General features: G+C 35.3%; 2 protein-coding genes across 2 annotated transcripts in view; one reads left to right on the forward strand and one right to left on the reverse strand.

Annotated features, from left to right (window-relative positions):
- LOC138715580 (uncharacterized) overlaps window positions 1-22,909 on the forward strand; it is a 387,038-nt gene that overhangs the window by 164,263 nt on the left and 199,866 nt on the right. The gene's annotated exons all lie outside the window — the stretch shown is intronic.
- Window positions 1-22,909, reverse strand: part of LOC138715581 (cilia- and flagella-associated protein 58-like) — a 71,630-nt gene that overhangs the window by 36,592 nt on the left and 12,129 nt on the right. The gene's annotated exons all lie outside the window — the stretch shown is intronic.

Below are 22,909 nucleotides of genomic sequence, written 5' to 3' on the forward strand. Positions count from 1 at the left end.
TTTTAGGTCCATTGTTGTTTCTAGTTTATATTAATGATTTAGCCTTGACCATAAACAATTCATCCCATGTAATTTTATTTGCAGATGATACAAGTGTAATTATTTCAAGCAAACAATACGATCATTTTATAAACACTTCTAATACAGTGCTGAATCTAATGAATGAATGGTTCCATGCAAATAAACTAGCACTTAATGTTGATAAAACCAGTGCAGTCAAATTTAGTACACACAATAGTGCTCAGGTTTCCTACAGTATTCGATTAAATGGAACTCATCTCAAAGAATCTATAAGCACAAAGTTTCTTGGTTTAGAATTGGATAATCACTTGAACTGGAAAACGCATATAGAATGTATTACTCGTAAATTGAGCTCTGCCTGTTATGCATTAAGATCCTTATCTACTATTGGTGATATAAACTTACTCAAAATGTCATACTTTGCATATTTTCACTCTGTAATGAAATATGGATTAATATTCTGGGGTAACTCGTCTGAAGCTAAACACGTTTTTATTTTACAAAAGAAAGCTATAAGAATAATGGCCGGTGTGCATAAAAGGACCTCATGTAAAAATATTTTCCGAAACTTAGAAATCTTGACTTTACCTTGTGAATACATTCTTTCCCTAATGATGCTGTATATTAAGAACCAAGATAAATTCAGTACTAATCAAGACATTCATCATTTTAATACAAGACATAAATCAGATCTTCATCTACCCTCTGTTAGTCTAAGCTGTTTTAAAAAAGGAGTTCGCTATTCATGTATAACAGTCTTCAATGCACTGCCTAATTATCTTAAAGATTTGAAGAACAACGAGAAAAGGTTCAGAAAAGAATTAACCAAATTTCTACATACTCATACCTTCTACACAATTGATGAATTGTTTATGCTTGTGAATTGAATTACTCTACTTAAATGACATGTACAATTTTATATAGCTCAACTAAAATATGTTTTTATAGTGACTTAATCTGTTTACTATGTATTGTATTTTTTGATGAATTGTATGTACTGTAAATTGAATAGTATACTGTATAGGTCAACTGATGAATTGTTTAAGCTTATAAATTGAATTGATCTACTTCATATGAATTGTATAGCTTAACGAAAATAAGTTTATAAATTGAACTAATTTAATTGTATATGTTTGTATAGTTTGGCTGATGAATTGTATATGTTCCTAAAATGATTACTAGTCTGTGTAGCTCTAGTGATGAATTGTATATAGACCTACTGTAAATTGAATGGTAATATGCATAGCTCAACTGATGAATTGTTTATGATTATAAATTGAATTAATCTACTTGATATTAATTGCACAAATTTGTATAGCTTAATGAAAGTATGCTACTTTGTATTGTATATATTTGTATAGTTTTGGCCTATGAATTGTATATGCTTTAAATTGAATAGTAATCTATATAGCTCTACTGATAAATTGTTTGTGTTTGTAATTTGAAGTAGTTTGCATGATATGTATTATCAATTTCTGTATATCACAACTGGTTGAATTGTTTATGCCTTAAATTTAATTAAATTGTTTTGTATTATAATATAGCTCAACTTATGAATGATCGTTTGCGTTTGTAAATTTAATAATCTGATTGGCTATGTATTGTATACTTTTAGTAGAGCCATCGATGTAGCTCAGTCGGCAGACTCGCTGGGCTGCTGATCCGAAGCTGCGTTCGGGCTTGGGTTGGATCCCCCTTTGGACTTTGGTTTCTTCCGAGGTTTTCCACAGCCGTGGGACTGAAGCCGGATGGTCTATGGCGAGTCCTTGGCATCAACACCTTTGATTTGATTACCCCCTTTGATTTGATTACCTGGTTGGGTTTTTCCGAGGTTTCCCCCACCGAAAAGGCAAATGCCGGGTAATATTTTGGCGAATCCTCGGACCTCATTTCATCTCACTACATCTCGCCAAAATGTAAAAAAAAAAATTGTACAACATTGTAAAAATTGTAGAAAATTACTAAATTGTAAAACTATAAAAATTTGTAAAAATTGTAATTGTAATATTGTAAAATGTTGACATGTTCCACATCTTAAAGCTTCATTGCTCATGTAAGATCTATGGAATAAAATAAATGAATGAATGAATGAATGAATGAATGAATGAATGAACATCTCTACCTTTCACTAGCTGCAGCGAGTCAACAACCATAGTACATGCAACAGTAAAGTTATTGTATCGGGTCCCAAGTCTCGAAGCCTGGTTATCATTTATGAGGTTCAGATCTGTCTTCGGACAGTTGACTAAATACAAACAATACTTTCCTACCATTACCGCGCAGGCAGATCGTTCTTCTATCAACCAACGCATAGAATTAATGGATCGTACATCACTTGCTGTGAAAATCTAGATGTTGATATTAATTGTTATATGTATTCACTACACAAACAAGATGAGAAATACTCTTCTCGTTTATTTCGATCTTGCTGAGAGTGGCACCCTGTGGTCTATCTCGCTTCACGTCATTTCCAATTTATCTGCATTGTTTCTGAATCTCTCTTTCCTCGAGCCTGGTAGTCTAAGGACAATCGTTGCCATTCAGATGTCCTCCATTCTTTGAATATGCTCTCAATTACTGTATCATCTGTTCTTTGTACAATAATGTTTGAGTGAGTGGATCAAGCACTGGATTAATTGCATCTTGTCCAATCCTCTTCTCCCATTATATTTGTATTCTCTGAAACATACTTTGTTTCTCCTCTATTTTTCTGAAAATTTTTTAAGATAAATAAATTAATGGCAGTATAAATCAAAATGGGGAATAGGAACTACAGTTACCTGAGACTCTTGTTCATGCTATAGGTCAGAGGTCTCCGAAAAGCGTATCGTCATTCGTGCTCTCGATGCTGCCCGCCGAACACAGGGTGCTGTAAGGCTAGAGAAGGGGAAGAGACTCGTACATCATCAGATGGAAGCAATCAGTGGGGGATCGCGGCAACGGTCTGCTTATGTTTACAAATAACAACATCAAAAGAATAAGAAATATCATACGTTTGTATATTATTTTGACATACTATGAAGCTGGCGCCCCATCTGTTACTATTGACACAAGTCATTGCAAATTCAACCTCTTCTGTTCTATGTGGTTTCGACTTCAGATTCAATTACATTTACAGTCTTGAAATCCCTTCTCTGAACTGTAATTGGAAACAATTTAATTTTCTTAAACTTTGACTTTGTTTTGGACACAGTATTTTAGTAACGTCCTGTATGCACGAATTTACAAATGATGCTTATGTAAAAGGCTTCATTGATTTTCCAATATTCCAAGCTAAACTATAGCTAGCAAAAAGCTTTTTTGTTTAAGACTGAGGACACGTGTGTGATTTGTGTTTGTATTTTCTTGTTTCATATTTATCAAAATATTTATAGGGCTACGCATTTCACCTAAAATTAAACGAAAAACTGTATGTTTGTCATGCGGAACTGAGTGTAAACGTATTGTAATATACTGATTATTATGTATAACCACAGCCATACAGATAGCCCCAAAATAAATTATTTTCACATGTCCAACATGCCTGTAATTGTATGATATTCTTTGTGAAGAGTCGAGTATTGTCGTCGCATGTTGAATTTTAACACACCATTAAGAATTTTCGACCAAATTAAAAATTTCACATTCTCCCCACTAACTCAAAAAAAAATATATATCTTCCTATTCATCCTTGAATGTACTACGTCCATGATTAGAAGACACTGTGAAAAGGTGGAACACGCCGACCAACACAGTGATAATGGCAGTCCGCCACTGCTCTTCGTTTGCGCATAAACATTGAGTACAATACAGATGGGGATGGGTGAGGCGGAGCGCGCTCATTACGTACTGGCTTCGGTTCCGTTCAGGGGCATACTCGCGAGTACGCTTTTGAAGACGTCTTCTCTTGTTCATGTTATAGGTTTTCGGATTTATTGAATCGTCTATCGTTAGCTTAATTCCAAAACTCGTAACTAGCTCAGATGCCGGTTTTCACTTGAAAGTACAGGGACATCATTTTATTTTTACTTCAATTTTTATTGTACCTGATTTTTTTAATATACTTCCCTCCCACTCCTTCTAGTAGCAAAATTCCACATACAACCAAAGCCGCAAAGTTGTCGTACGGTCAAAATAAACAGTACAGAATGAGTGAGTACAGTATGTTTCAGAAATATGATCACATTTTTCAGTGAAGAAAGAACATTCATTCAATATTGAATCATATTTTCGCACGGTACTGTGTGTCCGTTCAGTTACGTCGCATCCCGGTTTTCCCCACCCGTTTCTGCTGGCCCCTTTGTAAAGGCTAATGGCTGAGCTATCTTAGCTCTTTTGTGAAAACATTTGCTGTTAGGAATTGGACTTCTACCTAATATTATACAGGGACATCACTTTATTTTTACCAACATTTTTAACATTAACCTGGCTATACTCGGAAACACTGTTGCCCCCTTCCATTACAGGAGTTTGATGTTACTAGTGCAATATGTACACAAATCATTTTACTAGGTATAGGAGGAGAGAAAAGTAGTGTATCCATTTATGTTGTAGGGAAATACGATATTACGATTTTCAGTTTGATCATCAATTTTACGGAATTTATCAAAAACAGTAGAGTAGTAACATTTTTTTTTTCAAAAACTCAACTTTTCAGGCGGCTATGTTCGTTATGTAATGTCTACTTTATTTAGCATATTAATTATTGATGTTAACATACAATATAGAGAGTGCATTTAAGAGGGGCTCATAAGTAAAGGGCTGTAAGTGCACTTAAGTTACTTTTGGGAAAATGGGGTTTAAATATTTAAGCTTTCGTAAAATCGGTGAATTTTTTATTTAAATTTTAATGTGTGATGCGATTAAAATATCCCTTTGCCACTAAAATTTTAGATATTTTAGCTTACACTGGATGCACTTAACTCATGTTATTACAAATGTCACTAGCATTCCTTTGCTTCTAGCCACCTCAATTCAAAAAAAGCTAATCTGAATTTTTAAACAAGTTGCTGAAAATAGTTGCCGTTCATTACAATGGAGGCTTCAATTCTTTACGCATATTATTAAAAACATTTTGAAGCATATTCTCTGAAATTGAATTTATCGTTTCTTGAATATAATTTTTTAGTACGATATTATTAATATAGTTTCTTTATTCTATAGAAAACGCAATCATATTTATGAAACACACTATACACTGCAGTGCTTACTTCACTGCTTGAAGACTTCGAATGCAACAGCGGCCGTAAGTTTGTGTGTCTGACGGGAGCAAGGACATTAGTGAAGGGGTGGGAGTGAAGTACATTCAGAAATGCAGGTACAATAAAAATGCAAGGAAAAAATAAAATGATGTCCCTGTACAACTATTTAAAATAATTTAAATAAAAGAACATCGTTAAGTAAGGAATTGTCACGTGATTTCCCCTCCTACATGACCATATGGACGGACAGTAGATAGCATATCTGAGTAAATTTATCATTGCGGATCGGGCAGAAGTGAAGATTGAATTGACAGTACGTAACGTACACTGTTATAGAGTAGGGACAGAATTATTTCAACGGGCGTAGGATTATGGCTCCCCCATGTCGCTTGATTTGAGAGCTTTGCATTATTACTTTGGGATTACTGTGAAACAGTTGTGTTTGCTAAACATCCTACAACAATAGAAGAATTAAATAATTACATTCAAGAAACCATACATTCAATTTCAGAAGATATGCTTGAAAACGTTTTTGATAATATGGACAAAAGAGTTGAAGCCTGAATCGAAATGAACGACCACCATTTTCAATAATTTGTTTAAATATCCATATTTTGATTATTTTTAAAATTTAAATGCATTGTAAATATTGTATGCTAATGTGCTGTAGACAGTATAGTAAACATCTATACTAATAATACATCTGTAGCCGAAGTTTTTCTGGTAATTTTCGATTTTCCAAAAATAATTGGTCCTAACATATATAATTAACCACCCTGAAAACGAAAATAGCTTTTTTGACATTTTTGTTTGTATGTCTGTCTGTCTGTATGTTTGTTACCTTTTCACGCGATAATGGATGAACGGATTTCGATGAAAATTGGAATATAAATTATGTTCGTTGTAACTTAGATTTTAGGCTATATGGCATTCAATATACGTTATTTAAAAGGGGGGTTATAAGGGGGCCTGAATTAAATAAATCGAAATATCTCGCTTATTATTGATTTTTGTGAAAAAGTTACATAACAAAAGTTTCTTTAACAATAATTTGCGATAAGTTTTATTCCTTGAAAAATTTTGATAGGACTGATATTTAATGAGATAAATGAGTTTTAATATTAAAATAACTGCCATCTAAGGCCGTATAATGAAATAAACAAATGACTTCGTCTATAAGGGGTCTTGAACAGCAACAATCGAAAGCTATGAAAGATAGCCTACAGAGAATGTTTCTGTGTTTGTATGAAGTAATATCGGAAGCTAAAGTAACCGATTTGTATAATTAATTATTATTTCATCATTGGAAAGTGTAGTTTTCCTAGATGGACTTAATGCTATAATGTTATTGCAGTAACTTCTGATATAATATAATATAATATATGTAATGTAATATTATATAATATAATTTAAGTTATTTGAAGGGTTCAGAACCATAGTGGGGCAAACGCAATTTACTGAATACGTAGAATTAAGTTATTACCATAATTCAATGGAAACTTATAACAAGTAAAATAAAGTATACACATTAAATCTAAATGATGTCAATGTTCATTACACTATGGTTGCATGTAATAAAATTAGAAACATGTTAAAGGAATTGTCATTGCACCAATGAGTGGTCTCTGGACCAAAATTATCGCATTTTAATTATTTGGATTCAATTTAAATTAAGTAACATATTAAACGATTTATCCTTCTATCAAACACGAATGTTCCCTGGATCAAATGTCCTATTTTAATTATGTAATTACTTTATATTTATTTCTAACGGGTGCAGCGGAGCGCACGGGTACGGCTAGTTTCATAATAAATACGTCCGATTGGATAGTTCAGTTAATGAGTAAAAATACTTACTGTTAATACAGTACTGTATTTTTATTTAAAAAACCCGACGAAAATGATCAAACTCAAAATCGTAATATTTCCTAGTTTACGTAAATGGATGCACAACTTTTCTTCCCTCCTATACCTAGTGAAGTTATTTGTATTGTATTTTACACTAGTGTCGTCAAACTTCGGTCGTGGAAGGGGGAAACAAACAGTGATTCCGGTTTTCAAACGTTATTCCAAAGGTATAGTCAGGTTAATATTGAAAATGTTAGTAAAAATAAAATGATGTCCCTGTATATACACAGAGAGAGAAGCTAATTGGTTTCGTAATAACCCAGTATTAGCACTAGTATTCTAAACTAAGCTTTAAAAACACGCAAAAGGTGAAAATCGACATCCGAACCAGTTACAAGGTTCTGGAATTAAAGTAACGCTATGTGAACTCCAAATTGCAATTGGTCACTTGTTGACTTCTAAATCTAAGCGTTTAGAACCAAATACAAAATAATAGTGACATGGCGCGGCACACTTTCTGATTATCACTTAGCAATACATAATATTTCATGTAATGAATTAAATAATTATTGTAATTCCCTACATCTAACCTTCCACACAAGTCAAATATTTAGGAATTATTATAGATGAGCATTTACGTTGGGATAAACAATTCGATTTCATGTGTACAAGTATAAGAAAGACAATAATTTATAAATTCGTAATACTTCGAAATTTTATCACTAAGGAGGCACTGAGAATAATATTTTTAGCTTTACAATCATTAATACAATATGGTATAACAAATTTGGGTGGAGTGGCATCATCTGTACTTAATCCATTATTTTTACTACACAGAAGATTAATAAAAATTTGTCTAACCAAAAATATGGATTACCCAACAACTTTTAATTTATACAGATTTTAAAGTATTAACTATTGAAGAAATTTATAAATATAGTTTACTAACTTACTACCACAGAAATCAAATAAAACATAAATCTAATCGACATAAATATCGTACTCGAAGACAAAAGTCTACTTTCCCATTAATTGAGCCTAAATGTCATACAAGTGCAGCTCTTAAACATGGAGCTAGTTTCGACTCAAGACTTTATAATAAAATTACAAACCATTTTCCAAATTTGAAATATTTTAAAATGAAGCTTTTAAAAAAGAAATCTATAAAATTATTCCTGATATATAATATTATCAAATGTATGTATTTTTTTACCCTTTATTTCTGTCGACTATATTCATGTTTTTATTGAATACTAGCCGGACCCCGTGCGCTCCGCTGCACCAGTTACAAAAATAAATATAAAGTAATTACATAATTAAAATAGGACGTTTGATCCAGGGAACATTCGTGTTTGATAGAAGGATAAATCGTTTAATATGTTACTTAATTTAAATTGCATCCAAATAATTAAAATGCGATCATTTTGGTCCAGAGACACTCATTTGGTGCAATGACAATTCCTTTAACCTGTTTCTTAATTTTTATGATATTATATTATGTCAGAAGTTACTGTAATAACATTATAGCATTATGTCCATCTAGAGAAACTACACTTTCCAATGGTGAAATAATAATTAATTATATAAATCGGTTAATTTAGCTTCCGATATTACTTCATACAAACACAGAAACATTCTCTGTAGGCTATCTTTCATAGTTTTCGATTGTTGCTGTCCAAGGCCCCTTATAGACGAAGTCATTTGTTTTTTAATTCATTACACGGCCTTAGATGGCAGTTACTTTAATTTTAAAACTCATTTATCTTATTAAATATCAGTCCTATCAAAAATTTTCAAGGAATAAAACGTATCGAAAATTATTTTTAAAGAAACTTTTGTTATGTAACATTTTTCACAAAAATCAGTAATAAGCGAGATATTTCGATTTATTTAATTCAGGCCCCCTTATAACCCCCCTTTTAATAATGTATTTTGAATGCCATATAGCCTAAAATCTAAGTTACAACGAACTTAAAGTATATTCCAATTTTCATCGAAATCCGTTCATCCATTATCGCGTGAAAAGGTAACAAACATGCAGACAGACAGACAGACAGACATACAAACAAAAATTTCAAAAAAGCGATTTTCGGTTTCAGGGTGGTTAATTATATATGTTAGGACCAATTACTTTTGGAAAATCGAAAATTACCAGAAAAATTTCGGCTACAGATTTATTATTAGTATAGATCACTGGCTTCTGTCTGATTGTCAGTTTATATTAAATGTGGTGTTTGTCTCTTTTTCTCTTTCTTCTTTCTTTTTGTTCTTCTGTGTTATTTATTGGTTTGAATTACTGTATTTAGTAAACTGTCCTTGTAAATTTTGTTATATTATTTGCTAAGACCACACCGTACGCGAGCCTGGCTCTTACGATAGTGGCTAGAAACATTTTTGTTTTATAATTTTAATTTGTACTCGCTAGCTAGGTAGTTAAATAAAATAAAATAAATCATGCACATCAGTTAGGTTAAAAGTTCAAAAGCTCGCATATGAAGAGTCCACTGCAAGAATGATGGATGTCATTTGGAATACATTTTGCAGGAGAAGCGATTGAAAGTTTGAAATGCTTAGCGCTCAAAGCTTAACTGTGATTTTGCGATCATTACTGGACAATGACTATCAGTGTTAATGCCATATAACTCTCTATGTACATTCTATATGTCTTAAGCTATGCATTGACAGTCTTGGTTCATTTTCGACAAGAAAGTGACATCCATCATTCTTGCAGTGGACTCTTCATATGCTACTTGTATCTTTCTTAAGAGTTTTCATTTAACATACTGTATTGGTATCTATTTTTTTTTAGGTTCCATCTCTCAAAATAGCTGATTGGATTCATATCGTCTGCTAGCAGAGAAAAGGCTCCATGACTATGTATAAGTACAAAATAACATCCTAAATATGTAGGGCGCAGTGGCGGTATTTTTTTCTTTCGGATCATTGAAGAAATAGTTTTAATATTAAGTAATATTAATACATAACCATGGGATGTACTGAAAGAGTGACTAAAATATACGAATCTTACTGTTTGTTGAACAGTGGTTCACCTAATGAAAGTGGCTCTTAAAGAACACACACGTCTGAATATTATCATGGCCTCAGGAAGTAAGCTACACAAACATGAAAACGTTGACACAACATATCTAGTTAAATGAAATAAAATTCAACTGACTTTTACGTGTCCTTGTTTGGTGTCAGTAACATGTTTCACAATTACCACTACCACTATGAGATGGACCAGGATTGTTGGATTCGCCTCGAAGTTCTGTTGTCAATCCGTCTTGTTTATTTTTTGTGAAGAGCCGACTTTGTCTCTTAAGCACTGAACTTACAAGACTGCTTATCTTGGACTGTGTAGGCCGGGCTTGGAGAACTGGGCGACAATTGTGGCGTTGCGTCACTCATCGGATACGTCGCTCACCCCTTCCTTCCATCGCCGCGTCATTGACTTTGTAGGGGAGGGACTTTGTATTCAGTATCTGTCTTACGTGATTCCGTACAGGCCACAGATAATTCTTTCAACGCCGGTGGACTGTGGACGGGGAACCAACGCTTTCCCGATGCTTTCCACCTCTCTCTCTCTCGCCAGTTCTGCATCCCTGGTGTAGGCTTTCGTTGCGATCACTCCGGCGAATTTAAAGGGAAACTGGGTTGAAATCACATACAGATTGAATATCTCGCGTTTTGCCCAACTTAGTAGACTATCTGTACACGTAAACGTTTACTGCATTTGTTGTTTTATAATGAGTTATAGAGCGGCTGTGGAAATAAAAGTAGGGTATTTTTAAGTACAATCTACGTCCGAGTGGTTATGTCGCACTTCGGATTCCCTCAGCCGTTTCTCCTGCCATCTGTAAAGGTTTGTGGCTGAACTGCCTTAACTATTCCGTGATAACATTTACTGTTTGAAAGTGAAATTTTACGTAATATTATACAACTGCTTTAAAAATTGAAGAAAAGGGCTCCGTTAAGCAGACCGATTATTTAGTCCTGATAACTCAGCGACGCGAAAGAGGCGAAGTAATAGGAGAAGTGGGGAGAGTTCTGGAGTAGAGATAAGGGCGAGCGGTCAGTAAAGGAATGCAGTACAGCTTAACTGTACTGGAAACACAACGCTATACCGCATGTGTGACATCCGATCGCTCTGACTGCAGGCAACAGACTAACCTGAACATCCCTTGGCGTAACTTAATGGACTCGCCTGACCCAGGCGCACATTGCCGGCGACTGTCAAGACTAAATAATCGTACGTGATTTGCCCTGTTTCGATGGCCCTGTGACATAACCACTCGGACAGACAGTATATGCAGGTATATTTTTTAAAGTAGAAATATACTCTGATTTACATTTTTTTCTTTGTTCGGTTGTAGTCAACAATTTCCTTCACTCACATTCCTGCCGCAAAATATCTTCTGACAGTTGTAAGTTGGTCCTTTGACCCAAGTATCTCATCTGGAAGGGTGCTGGCTCAATCGCGAATTTCTCTCGTTGCCAAACTTCCAGAACTCCCCCGAGGTTGACTCATCCTCCCATCAAATTAAGTACCAGGTCTTTCCTGGTGCCAAAAGGCGGTCGAAACGTGGTGCTAACAAAATCACCTCATTCTAATGCCGAAATCTTGAATGCACGAAGCTGTACCTCCATGATCCCATGCCCCTTTATGACATCTAAAGACTCGTCTCCACTATTAAACATTTAACAACAACATGTTATATTGAATTTAAAATGTATATGGACATTTCAAGTCTCAATTTACTTAACATGTTGACTGAGTATGTTAAGTTAACACTTTTAACATGTTGGCGTGTTTTCCAGCAGCAATGGAAAACATATCAAGTCAATTCATTTGCCCGTACAGCGTGGGTACAGTTCGGCAAAGTTCGTACAGTTTCCATAGCTACAACTAACTTCCGATTTTGTGGCACGTATCTTGATCATTATTATACTCCATCATTGGTCCTTGGTATTGGTTAAGTTGTTCGAGGTAATGGAATGGACGAAAGAAAATACGTTAGAATAAAATTAATGCACTGATGGAAAGGCATTATTTGTGGGATGTGTCTCCAAAAGAATACAGAGACAAAACAAAGAAGGCCGACTGTTTTAGAGAACTGGAATTATTATAATTTAATTGTTCTCTCGTCGTACGCTAAACGTTAATGCTAGGTTGACGTCAGTAATAGTCGTATTTGGTTATATATGTTAACGTTCGTAAAACTTCGGAAAGAATAATTATAGGCCTAAGATATTACCCGCTCCTTTAACATCTATCATGTCATAGGTCCTATGATAGTCAATCAATCACGCTGTAATTATTTTAATTGAAATGAAATGGCTCCTCTTAAATTGTGTCTTTCTTTGATGTAACAAGAAGTATTTTTGCAGCACTATATGAAAATCGTGTTCTGACATTCTCAGCAAGTTTTTGAATTCAAATCGATCTTCATCTTTAAGCTCGTTTAGAGTGTCTTCTGCATAGTGTCTTTTACTAAGATATTGCCACACCCACATTCTCATTTCCTTCCTTTTCAAGGCCTTGTGACAAGCAATAAAGACAATTACAAAAGTCAAATCATCATCTTAGTCCATTGTCCAAGGTTTGAGAATAACACACTTACTTACTTACTTACTTACTGGCTTTTAAGGAACCCGGAGGTTCATTGTCGCCCTCACATAATCCCACCATTGGTCCCTATCGTGAGCAAGAATAATCCAGTCTCTACCATCATATCCCACCTCCCTCAAATCCATTTTAATATTATTCTCCCATCTACGTCTCGGCCTCCCCAAAGGTCTTTTTCCCTCCGGCCTCCCAACTAACACTCTATATGCATTTCTGAATTCGCCCATACGTGCTACATGTCCTGCCCACCTCAAACGTCTGGATTTAATGTTCCTAATTATGTCAGGTGAAGAATACAATGCGTGCAGCTCTGCGTTGTGTAACTTTCTCCATTCTCCTGTAACTTCATCCCTCTTAGCCCCAAATATTTTCCTAAGAACCTTATTCTCAAATACCCTTAATCTCTTTTCCTCTCTCAAAGTGAGAGTCCAAGTTTCAGAGCCATACAGAATAACCAGTAATATAACTGATTTATAAATTCTAACTTTCAGATTTTTTGACAGCAGACTAGATGACAAAACTTCTCAACCGAATAATAACAGGCATTTCCAATATTTATTCTGCGTTTAATTTCCTCCCGAGTGTCATTTATATTTGTTACTGTTGCTCCAAGATATTTGAATTTTTCCACCTCTTCGAAGGATGAATCTCCAATTTTTATAGTTCCATTTCGTACAATATTCTGGCCACGAGACATAATCATATACTTAGTCTTTTCGGCATTTACTTCTAACCCTATCGTTTTACTTGCTTCAAGAAGAATTTTCGCGTTTTCCCTAATCGTTTGTGGATTTTCTCCTAACATATTCACATTACCTACATTAATATCGCATAGACTGTTTATGGTGGACTACGCAAAAAAAAAAAATCAAGTTTAACATGTTTAACAGTGTGGACAAACTGTTAAATGAAATTAGCATTAACATGTTCAATGAACATGTTTTGATGTTAACGGTAAACAATTTAACATGTTGTAATCGTAATTCTGAACTGCCTTCTGATTTATCTACAAACCGCCACTCATACCATAGACGAAATTTACACTGTTCTATCTCTATACAGATAAATCAGTCAAATTGTAATGTGTGGTATATATTCCTTGTTTGTATACAAAGACACTACGAGCTATATTTTCGTTCCGTTATTGAAATTGATTTATTTCATCATTAAGATACTCTCTCTGTATTGCGTATAAGGGAAATAAAGGGTTGGATGATGGTACAGCCTTTATTTACCTCTTGCTTGTCTCTTGCAGCTATGCAGAGTAAATTGATGACAGATTGCTACGCGAGTCTAAATTTACTTCGTCCCTCGTGGCGGGAGAGGTTATAGGCGTTAATTTCCTCCTGCCTATCAGTACGACATCTGCAGATTCAATTAAGGGAAGAGGCCCCACTCCGCTCCCGCAGGCTGCGAAGTCGTCGCGGTTAAGCTGTGCAGCACGCTGTCAGGAGTGAGAAGAGTGCTCTCGTCTGGCTCTCAATTTAATGTATCGATTAGCAATTTTTTTTTCATTACGCGTTAGAAAGTGCCCATTGATATGTTACTGCTGATAATAATCTAGAATTGTCTGGCGATCAAGAGTTTTGTGTTCACGGATGTGGTGGAAGCGTTGCTTTCCTTTTCATTATTGAAGGAAAGTTTATATATATATACACACACACACACTGGTGGCCATAATTTTGGAAACTTTTTGTTTTTGTACTGAATTATAATAACATTCGTATTGATTCACAGATTTATACAATTGAAAATGTTATTCGTGACTGATTCGTGAATTATGGGATTACAATAAAGGTATTATATAAATCCTGAATATTTTAACAATAAATACTCATTACTATGTGGGAAACTATGTTCTTGTCGTTTAAGATCTAAATGTTATTTTCAGATTTCATTATAATTTCCCATTATTTACTATAATAAAAACTGTTCCACTGTTGATTTTAACATTATTCTTGATCAGTAAAAGCATTGTTGAGCACTGTTAGCATAAAATGTGGACATTATTAGTGTGTTTCTATCATTAGTTTGACTTAAGTATTCGTTCGTTAACACCTGATTGCTTTACAACAAACTTTATTGATCACTTTATCACAATGGCTCCTCGAAAGGACATAATTCTCCACATAGTAATGATTATTTATTGTTAAAATATTCAGGATTCAATATAATACCTTTATTACAACCCCATAATTAACGAATCAATCACGAATAACATTTTCAATTGTATAAATCTGTGAAACAATACAGATATTATAATAATTCAGTAATAATAATAATCCGTGGCGCTACAGCCCGTGAAGGGCCTAGACCGACCAGCCGGCTGCTGGCCTCACGCCCACATGCCGAAGCAGAGGTGGACGATCATCCAACCAGAATGGAGATATCGTGTGGTTAGCACGATGATCCCCCCAGTCATTATAGCTGGTATTCGCAACCGGATTTCGCTACCTATCGTAACTCTCCAAGTGCATCACGATGCTGGGTGGGCACCGGTCCCATACACTGGCCGAAATTTCATGAGAAAATTTCTTCCCCCATGAGGACTCGAACCAGCGCGCATTCCGTAACGCGAGTCCTAGGCGGGATGCCTTAGACCGCGACGCCACGGCGCGGAACAATAATTCAGTACAAAAACAAAAAGTTTCCATAATTATGGCCACCAGTGTATATTGTAAATTTTATACTGAACAACAATGTAGTTTATTCTTCCAACAATAACTCTTCACCTTCTACAATTTAATTCTGCTCCCTTCAACAATGGGATTTGCTCTCCACACAGCAACACAGTATTCGTTATTGCACTCCACAGACGACAATGACAATTTACTTGGATTATTGAGAACAACAATGGACTGTCAATTTTTACTAATGTTCACAAAGCACTATTTACAAATCAGAACTGTCAGTTCTTAGTTTACAGTTCTTCTAGCCCAGTCACTCAAGTTCACAGTATCTCGAACCACAGACCTTCAGAGACAGTCCACTGTACTCGAACTCAGGTCCCTCCAACTGCTGTCCACTGCACTCGAACTCAGGACTTCCGGCTCCACAGTTACGGACACAGCTCAAGTCGAACTTCGGTCTCGAAGCTGGCTTCACTGCTACACAAGACTGGCTGCTATCCACTGACTGTAACAACACTGACTGACTGACTGACTGAAATTCACTCGCGTGCGTAATTTATACCCACAACGACGTAGACGAGAAAGTTGGAGTTCTGGATATTTCCAAGCGTCACTCGAAGAATCCGGACCCCTCTCCTCTCTTTCGCGCTCGCTCTTTCCCTTTTCTCCCCACAGCACATGCCCCAGGAAGCAGACGCGCGCGCAACCTGCCCGTCACGGCCGACCTTGCACTTCCTTCTGCTGGTCGTGAGATCGAATCTCACGCGGCTGTCACAATATATATATATATATTCCGATAAATTAATTACAAGGAAGGATCGAAAAGTAATGTACAACGTTTTTTTGGCAACACATTTAATAGGTAAGCAAAACGAAATAATGCACAAGAAAGCTACAGATTTTACTCATTTTTCGACATAAGAACCAAGTCTCTCGAAACATTTCTCCCATCGTGACACCAGATTCAGTACATCTCGTTAATAAACCTCCGTTTTGTGGGCGTATAGCCACCTGCACAAGACTGACTTCACTTCTTCATCCAAACCAAGCGTTGGCGTCCTAGGAATCTCTTCATTGGTCCGAAGAGGTGAAAGTCAGATGGTAGGAAGCCTGGACTGTAGGGTGGGTGATTGCCGCCTCAGTGCCTCTGACATTAGATCAGCGGTCTCAAACATGAGCTGATCGGGCAGACCTTGCTCCTTCCGGAATAACACTGCCCTCACGAGGGCAACTAGATAAGCGTTCGGGTATGTTAGTGCCAGTGACGTTAAACACCGCGTAATATGAACAGATCGACTCGTTCACCACATTGCTTTCCGTTAGCGTCCGTAGAGGAATGGCTAGGAAATCTGAAAACTATGCATTACGAGAAAGTTTGGAAAAAATAGTATTTGTTTACAAAGAGTAGAATTAATAAGGTTGAAATAAAGGAATTTTAGACAGTTTTTAAGAACCTAGTACCTGAGCTTATTAATGAGGAATGCATACAAGATTTAGTCTCTCTTAGTGATATCACTGCGCATCTGAATTGTCTTAGTCAAAAGCCTACAAGGGAAAGATAGCTTAAAAACTGACATGAATGATAAAATCAAAGCGTTTATTATGAGGCTCACATTATGGGAAGCCCAGATGAAACTCGGGAACGTTAAAGGGTTATCTGGTTTAACAGAACAGCAACATCTTAGATTTGAATTGTTTACAACTCTATTTTCGGTTGAGGCACTCGAAGTTCCTGAAAAGTTAAAAGTTGAAGTTATAGATATGCAATATAATACCCTTTTGAAAAAAAAAAAAGCTTTCACTCTATACAAATCTTAGAGTTTTACAATCTTTTGGGTCGCTATAATTTTCCCCTTTCAAGAAAAGCGGTCATTAAAAATCATAGCCATGTTTGGTTCCACTTACGTGTGTGAAAGATTCTTCTCTCTAATAAAAGTGATTAAGACACCACACAGATCCCGCATTACAGCGATGAAACTCGTTTTCACACTGCGTTTTATGTCGTCACAAAAGCTGACACCATGCATAGAGAGCATTCTTGGACGGAAGAAAGTTGAGAATTCCGAAACTGTTGCTCCTAACGTTTAATAAATTTAATCGTAGGAAAATTACGATTTAATTTTATGCAAATAGATTGGAGGACATTATTTCTTTTTCATTCTTATAAATATAATATTACATAATATAATGTGTAGGCCTCTATGTTATGTACAGTATATATATATATGTGTGTGTGTGTGTGTGTGTGTGTGTGTGTGTGTGTGTGTGTGTGATCATTTATATAATTTTGTATAGTTGATTAACTTTCATCATTTTTAATATTTCACGCTTTTAATTTTAGTTTCGAGGCTCTTTAACATGAATATTACAATGTACAACCAAGTTATTTTATCATTCCCAAATATTAATGAATACACATATATGGAAAACATCCATTCAGAAAGCTTACTCTTATTTTCCTCTCGCAGAGACCACTCACAGTGTCACACGATTACGGATTATGTACATGCCTAATGTGAATTATAATACGTTAATATGTTCTGACTGAATCAAAGGTGGTGTGGGTGTACGTCTTATCACAGAAGCGTTACAATCAGCACTCTGAAAGTTACATCATTCTACGATCGCGTTCCTTCGGTTTCGCAGTGCCTAATGACACTTTGCTCAGTGCAGTTTTGACCTTGAGACCGCTGCATTAGATGGTGTTGCAGTGGTCACTGGTCAGTCGGAACATGCTTCGTCAGTAAGATTTACTCGGCCCTCTTCGAAGAACCTGCATCACCAGGAGATGTTGCTACTGTCCAGGCAATCAGCAGCATACACCTACAACATTTCCCTTTTGATTTCACTCGGACTTTTACGTTTTACCCACAAAAAACGGACTACACTTCACTCCTCTTCACAAGTGTAGACGATGCTATACTTCGCACGAAAACATGACGACCTTCCCTCATCCCTTCACCAGTTAACTGCAGGCACGCGCAAGGGATAAACCCTTAGCCGAGTTGCCAATTCTTGAAGTCATTGTGATTTGCGAACGTTTTTCAAACTGTGTTCCGTGAAACCGCGATTTTCAGAAAGACTATATTATCTTTGTAAATATACCTTAATTTATAATTACTAAAACAAAATTGGTATAAAAATGAACAAACTTATTTTAAAAACACTTTATATTTATATTTTCACTAACATGTTTTGCCTAAATAAACAAAAAAATGCAGACTTCTATAATAAGTGTTAAATTCTCATGTTATGAAGTTCCAGAATTTTATACTTAATTAAGAATGTTGCGCTGGTAAAATTTTCTGAAATTGTGATCATTGAATAGTTATAGAATTTATAGTACAAAAGAGTAAAGTTAGATTTTATCTGCTTCGCCTTGGGTGATAATTTCCACGAACGCATAAAATCTGTTTACTCTAGTATGCTATACAATATTTTATTCATTACTGGTATGTAAATTTAATTTTAAATTGTAGGGCTTTTCTTTGTAATGTGTTGTTGGCGAAGAAGTTCATTTACATTCATTTTAATTAATGCTAATATATTGGTTGTCATGTAGAGAGTGATTTAAAAACATTTAATTCACTGCTGTAAGTTAGAAAACTTTTAAGCACTGTTGTGAATAATGTCATATTTAGGTTGCTAAGGTCGGTGTTGCTGTTGGCCATATCTCTTTCGCGTACTGTTCACATGCTGTTCGGCGAAGTAAATCAAGTATAAAATCGTCTATCTTACCGAATTCTGTTTTAATTTGTTTATTTTCTCTTTAGTTGGTGAACCGTAATTCTTAATTTCTATGCCCATATATCCAACTCCGCCGGTTGCGTCCGATGTTAAGTGATTAAGATGTATACTTATTAAATTGCCTGAACTTTCGATTACTTTATGGATAGAATTTCTAACGTTAGACACAATTTTAACACTTTGTTTTCTTAGCTACGCTCCTCTGCAAATAAGATATTCTGTTTTCTTCGACGGTGTTATTTGTTGTTCTTGTCGTGATCTTCAGGTGTATCAGGAGGCTTAGCTGCGGATCATCTGCTCCAACACTCATTAATCATGGCCGGAATAAATTAGACATATTGAGGCGCACAACGGTATAAAACAACACGTCGACAAAGACACTGAGAACGGGTGAAAGCCATCAGGTAGAGGCAATGACTGTTAGATTTGGCAATGCTGGGATCTATTGTATTTCTGCCACGCGGCTAGGGGTTGAGTAGAGGATGGGGGTTTATGAGGGATTACCAATTCCGTCATGTTTCCGAGCCAAGTATAGCAAACGCGTCATCTTCACTCAGTGGCGGCTCGTGGGTATTGAATTAAGGGGGGCTGCATACAAAAATAAACCAAGCAACTTACTTTATTTAAAGATTAGTTCCATGCGCCTTATCTTGTAAGTTGTGTTTAAATGAGACAGGCTCATGTTAGTAGATTTAATGGCATTTAAAAGAATCCTGCGGACAAAATTCCGGCACACCGGCGACGCTGATATAACCCCTGCTGTTGCGAGTGCCTTTAAATAAACCATAATTTAATTTTTATATCCAGATTTGAACCTTAGAAATATCTAACTGGCGATGTTGTAGTTGGTTGTATAATTATATATATATATATATATATATATATATATATATATATATATATATATATACACACACACACACACACACACATCAATAAATGAAAAAAATAACTGAGCCAGAAATTGAATTCAGGATATTCAAGAGTACGCACCAGGGCGCTTGTCTCATTTATTGTGATGTGAGATGTTTCAGATTCCATTATGGTTTGAAAACATTTTCTTCTCATGAACAACATTTACTGTTCTTATTTTAAATCCATCTTGTTGCCCCAGCTGATGAAATTGTCTTTGAAACACATTAATATAATACAGACTGTGTGGAGATCGAGAGAAGAAAGCAGGGATACTGGATAAATCAGAAAAAAATATGCGAGCCTTTGTATTTTGTTTAGCGGCTGTTTCCATTATGAGATTCAACTGATGGGCACTTAATTTCACATTTCTCCTGAATTATTAAGGTACTGAACTGAATAGACTGTAAATATTGTACAGAATTAAACACTATTGCAATTGTTATACTCACAACATTAAATAAAATGTATTTAAAACTGCGCGCTACTGACAAACTGCTGCAAATTTTGCAGCGCCTGGAAACTCTGGATTCACCTATAAAACGTCTTTGGGATTCACGGCCAGAGGCAGCAGGGAGGAGGGGTAAAACTAACGCGCAAAGCATCCGAGACGAGACTGGCAGCTCCAGGGGAAGAAGTGGCTTCACCCTATAGGCCTTGTCTCTGGTTTCGCTCTGGCAGCACCATGGGAGGAAGTGACTTCACTAACGATTGCGTGTATGTCATTGAGAGCGATTTTTTTTTTAAATCGAGCCGCTAAATAGAGACTGTACAATAAATGTATTTCACAACATAAAACGAGACAAGAGCCACAAATGTTTGGGGGTGCTGCAGCTTCGCAGCCCCTCTTCGAAAGCCGCCCCTGGTAGTCATCACTCATTCTGCCAGGGTAACACCTGATCAAGCCATTGTTGACTGCAGCACAAGATTCAAATTAACTATCTGCCAACTTTCAACGTCCTAACCAAAATAGTATTCCGTAAACAAATTGTTGTGCGTTACTTTCCGATCCTCCCTCGTATTATTCGCTTTTTTCTTATTTCTTTTTATTTTGTGTTCATAGAAACTTTTGACTCGGGATGAATTTGATCGCGCGGGTGACAATAGGTGGCGGAAAGATAAAGGGAGACGGAAGATAAAGAACCATAATGTTTTCCTATCTTTAAACCTCCCACGGTATGTAGTTTGCGAGTGGCTTCCAGCCTATTTCTGACGTTTCTCCGCTGTATTGACAAGCATCAGTAAGCAGCATGCAGTACTGTTTACAATGCGATACTGTGTACCGTTTCAAAAATTAAATTATTATGGTGTTTTAGTAATTAGTCATATAATATTAACATCACAACTGCAAAACATGACATTATTAGTAAATTTTATTTATTTATTTATTTATTTATTTATTTATTTATTTATTTACTAGCCGTACCCGTGCGCACCGCTGCACCTGTTAGAAATAAATATAAAATAATTACATAATTCAAATAGGACGTTTGATCCAGGGAACAACTTTTACAACAGCGTAAGATAATCTGCTTCGCTCATTACCCAATTTTTTTTTTGCATTGCATTTATTGCTTATATATATTTTATGTATTTTAACACGATTCAATTGAGCATAGTTAAAATTTGAATTATAAAATAATGGATTGCTAAGCTAACGTACTATTACTGCATACTAAATCAATACACTCTTGTTGTTCGTTAATTCTCTGAGATAAAAATGAATGTATACATAAAAATTATTTTAGGAAATACATGAAACGAATGTGCACAATAGCCTATCAAATTTTCTGTGCATAAGAAGCTATTTTAATCTTACCTGTCCTCGATTTACTCAGACGTTACTGTAATAACATTATAGCATTATGTCCATCTAGAGAAACTACACTTTCCAATGGTGAAATAATAATTAATTATACAAATAGGTTAATTTAGCTTCTGATATTACTTCATACAAACACAGAAACATTCTCTGTAGGCTATGTTTAATAGCTTTCGATTGTTGATGTCCAAGGCCCCTGTTTTGATTGTTGTTGTCCAAGGCCCCTTATAGACGAAGTCATTTGTTCTTAATTCATTGCACCGTCTTAGATGGCGTTATTTTAATTTTAAAACTCATTTATTTCATTAAATATCAGTCCTATCAAAATTTTGTAAAGAATAAAACTTATCGGAAATAATTTTTAAAGAAACTTTCGTTAAGTAACATTTTTCACAAAAATCAATAATAAGCGAGATATTTCGATTTATTTAATTCAGGCCCCCTTACAACCCCCCTTTTAAATAAAGTATTTTGAATGCCATATAGCCTAAAATCTAAGTTACAACGAACTTAATTTATATTCCAATTTTTATATAAATCGGTTCAGACATTATCGCGTGAAAAGGTAACAGACGTACAAACAAAAATTTCAAAAATGCGATTTTCGGTTTCAGGGTGGTTAATTATATATGTTAGGACCAATTATTTCTGGAAAATCGAAAATTACCAGAAAAATTTCGGCTACAGATTTATTATTAGTATAGATTTATTTAAGATGTCAGCTCAAAGAATTTGAGTGACCACAATACGATAAATATGTACAATATAATGTGATATTTGGAACATTAAAGAAAAAAGAAAGTTAATTGTGAAGGCAAATATGAGTGAATTAATTGAAATAGGGATGATGATGATGATGATGATGATGATGATGATGATGATGATGTAATATTTGAAGTGAAATCTAATATCTATCCAAGCCACCGTACTAGACCAAGACAATATGATGTCTTTGACTAATCTCCGATTGGTTCAAAGTCAGAGCCAATATTACGCTATAAAATATAGTCCCGTAAATATTTCATTATAACTGATGCTTTTACACATAACGTTATGCCAATTCAAGCCCTGTAGGTTAGTGCGGAATTTCTGATTTTCGGAGAAGAAATTGAGTAGTTTTGTA

This window comes from Periplaneta americana, chromosome 15 (assembly GCF_040183065.1).
Source record: "Periplaneta americana isolate PAMFEO1 chromosome 15, P.americana_PAMFEO1_priV1, whole genome shotgun sequence".
Classification (NCBI taxonomy): Eukaryota; Metazoa; Arthropoda; class Insecta; order Blattodea; family Blattidae; genus Periplaneta; species Periplaneta americana.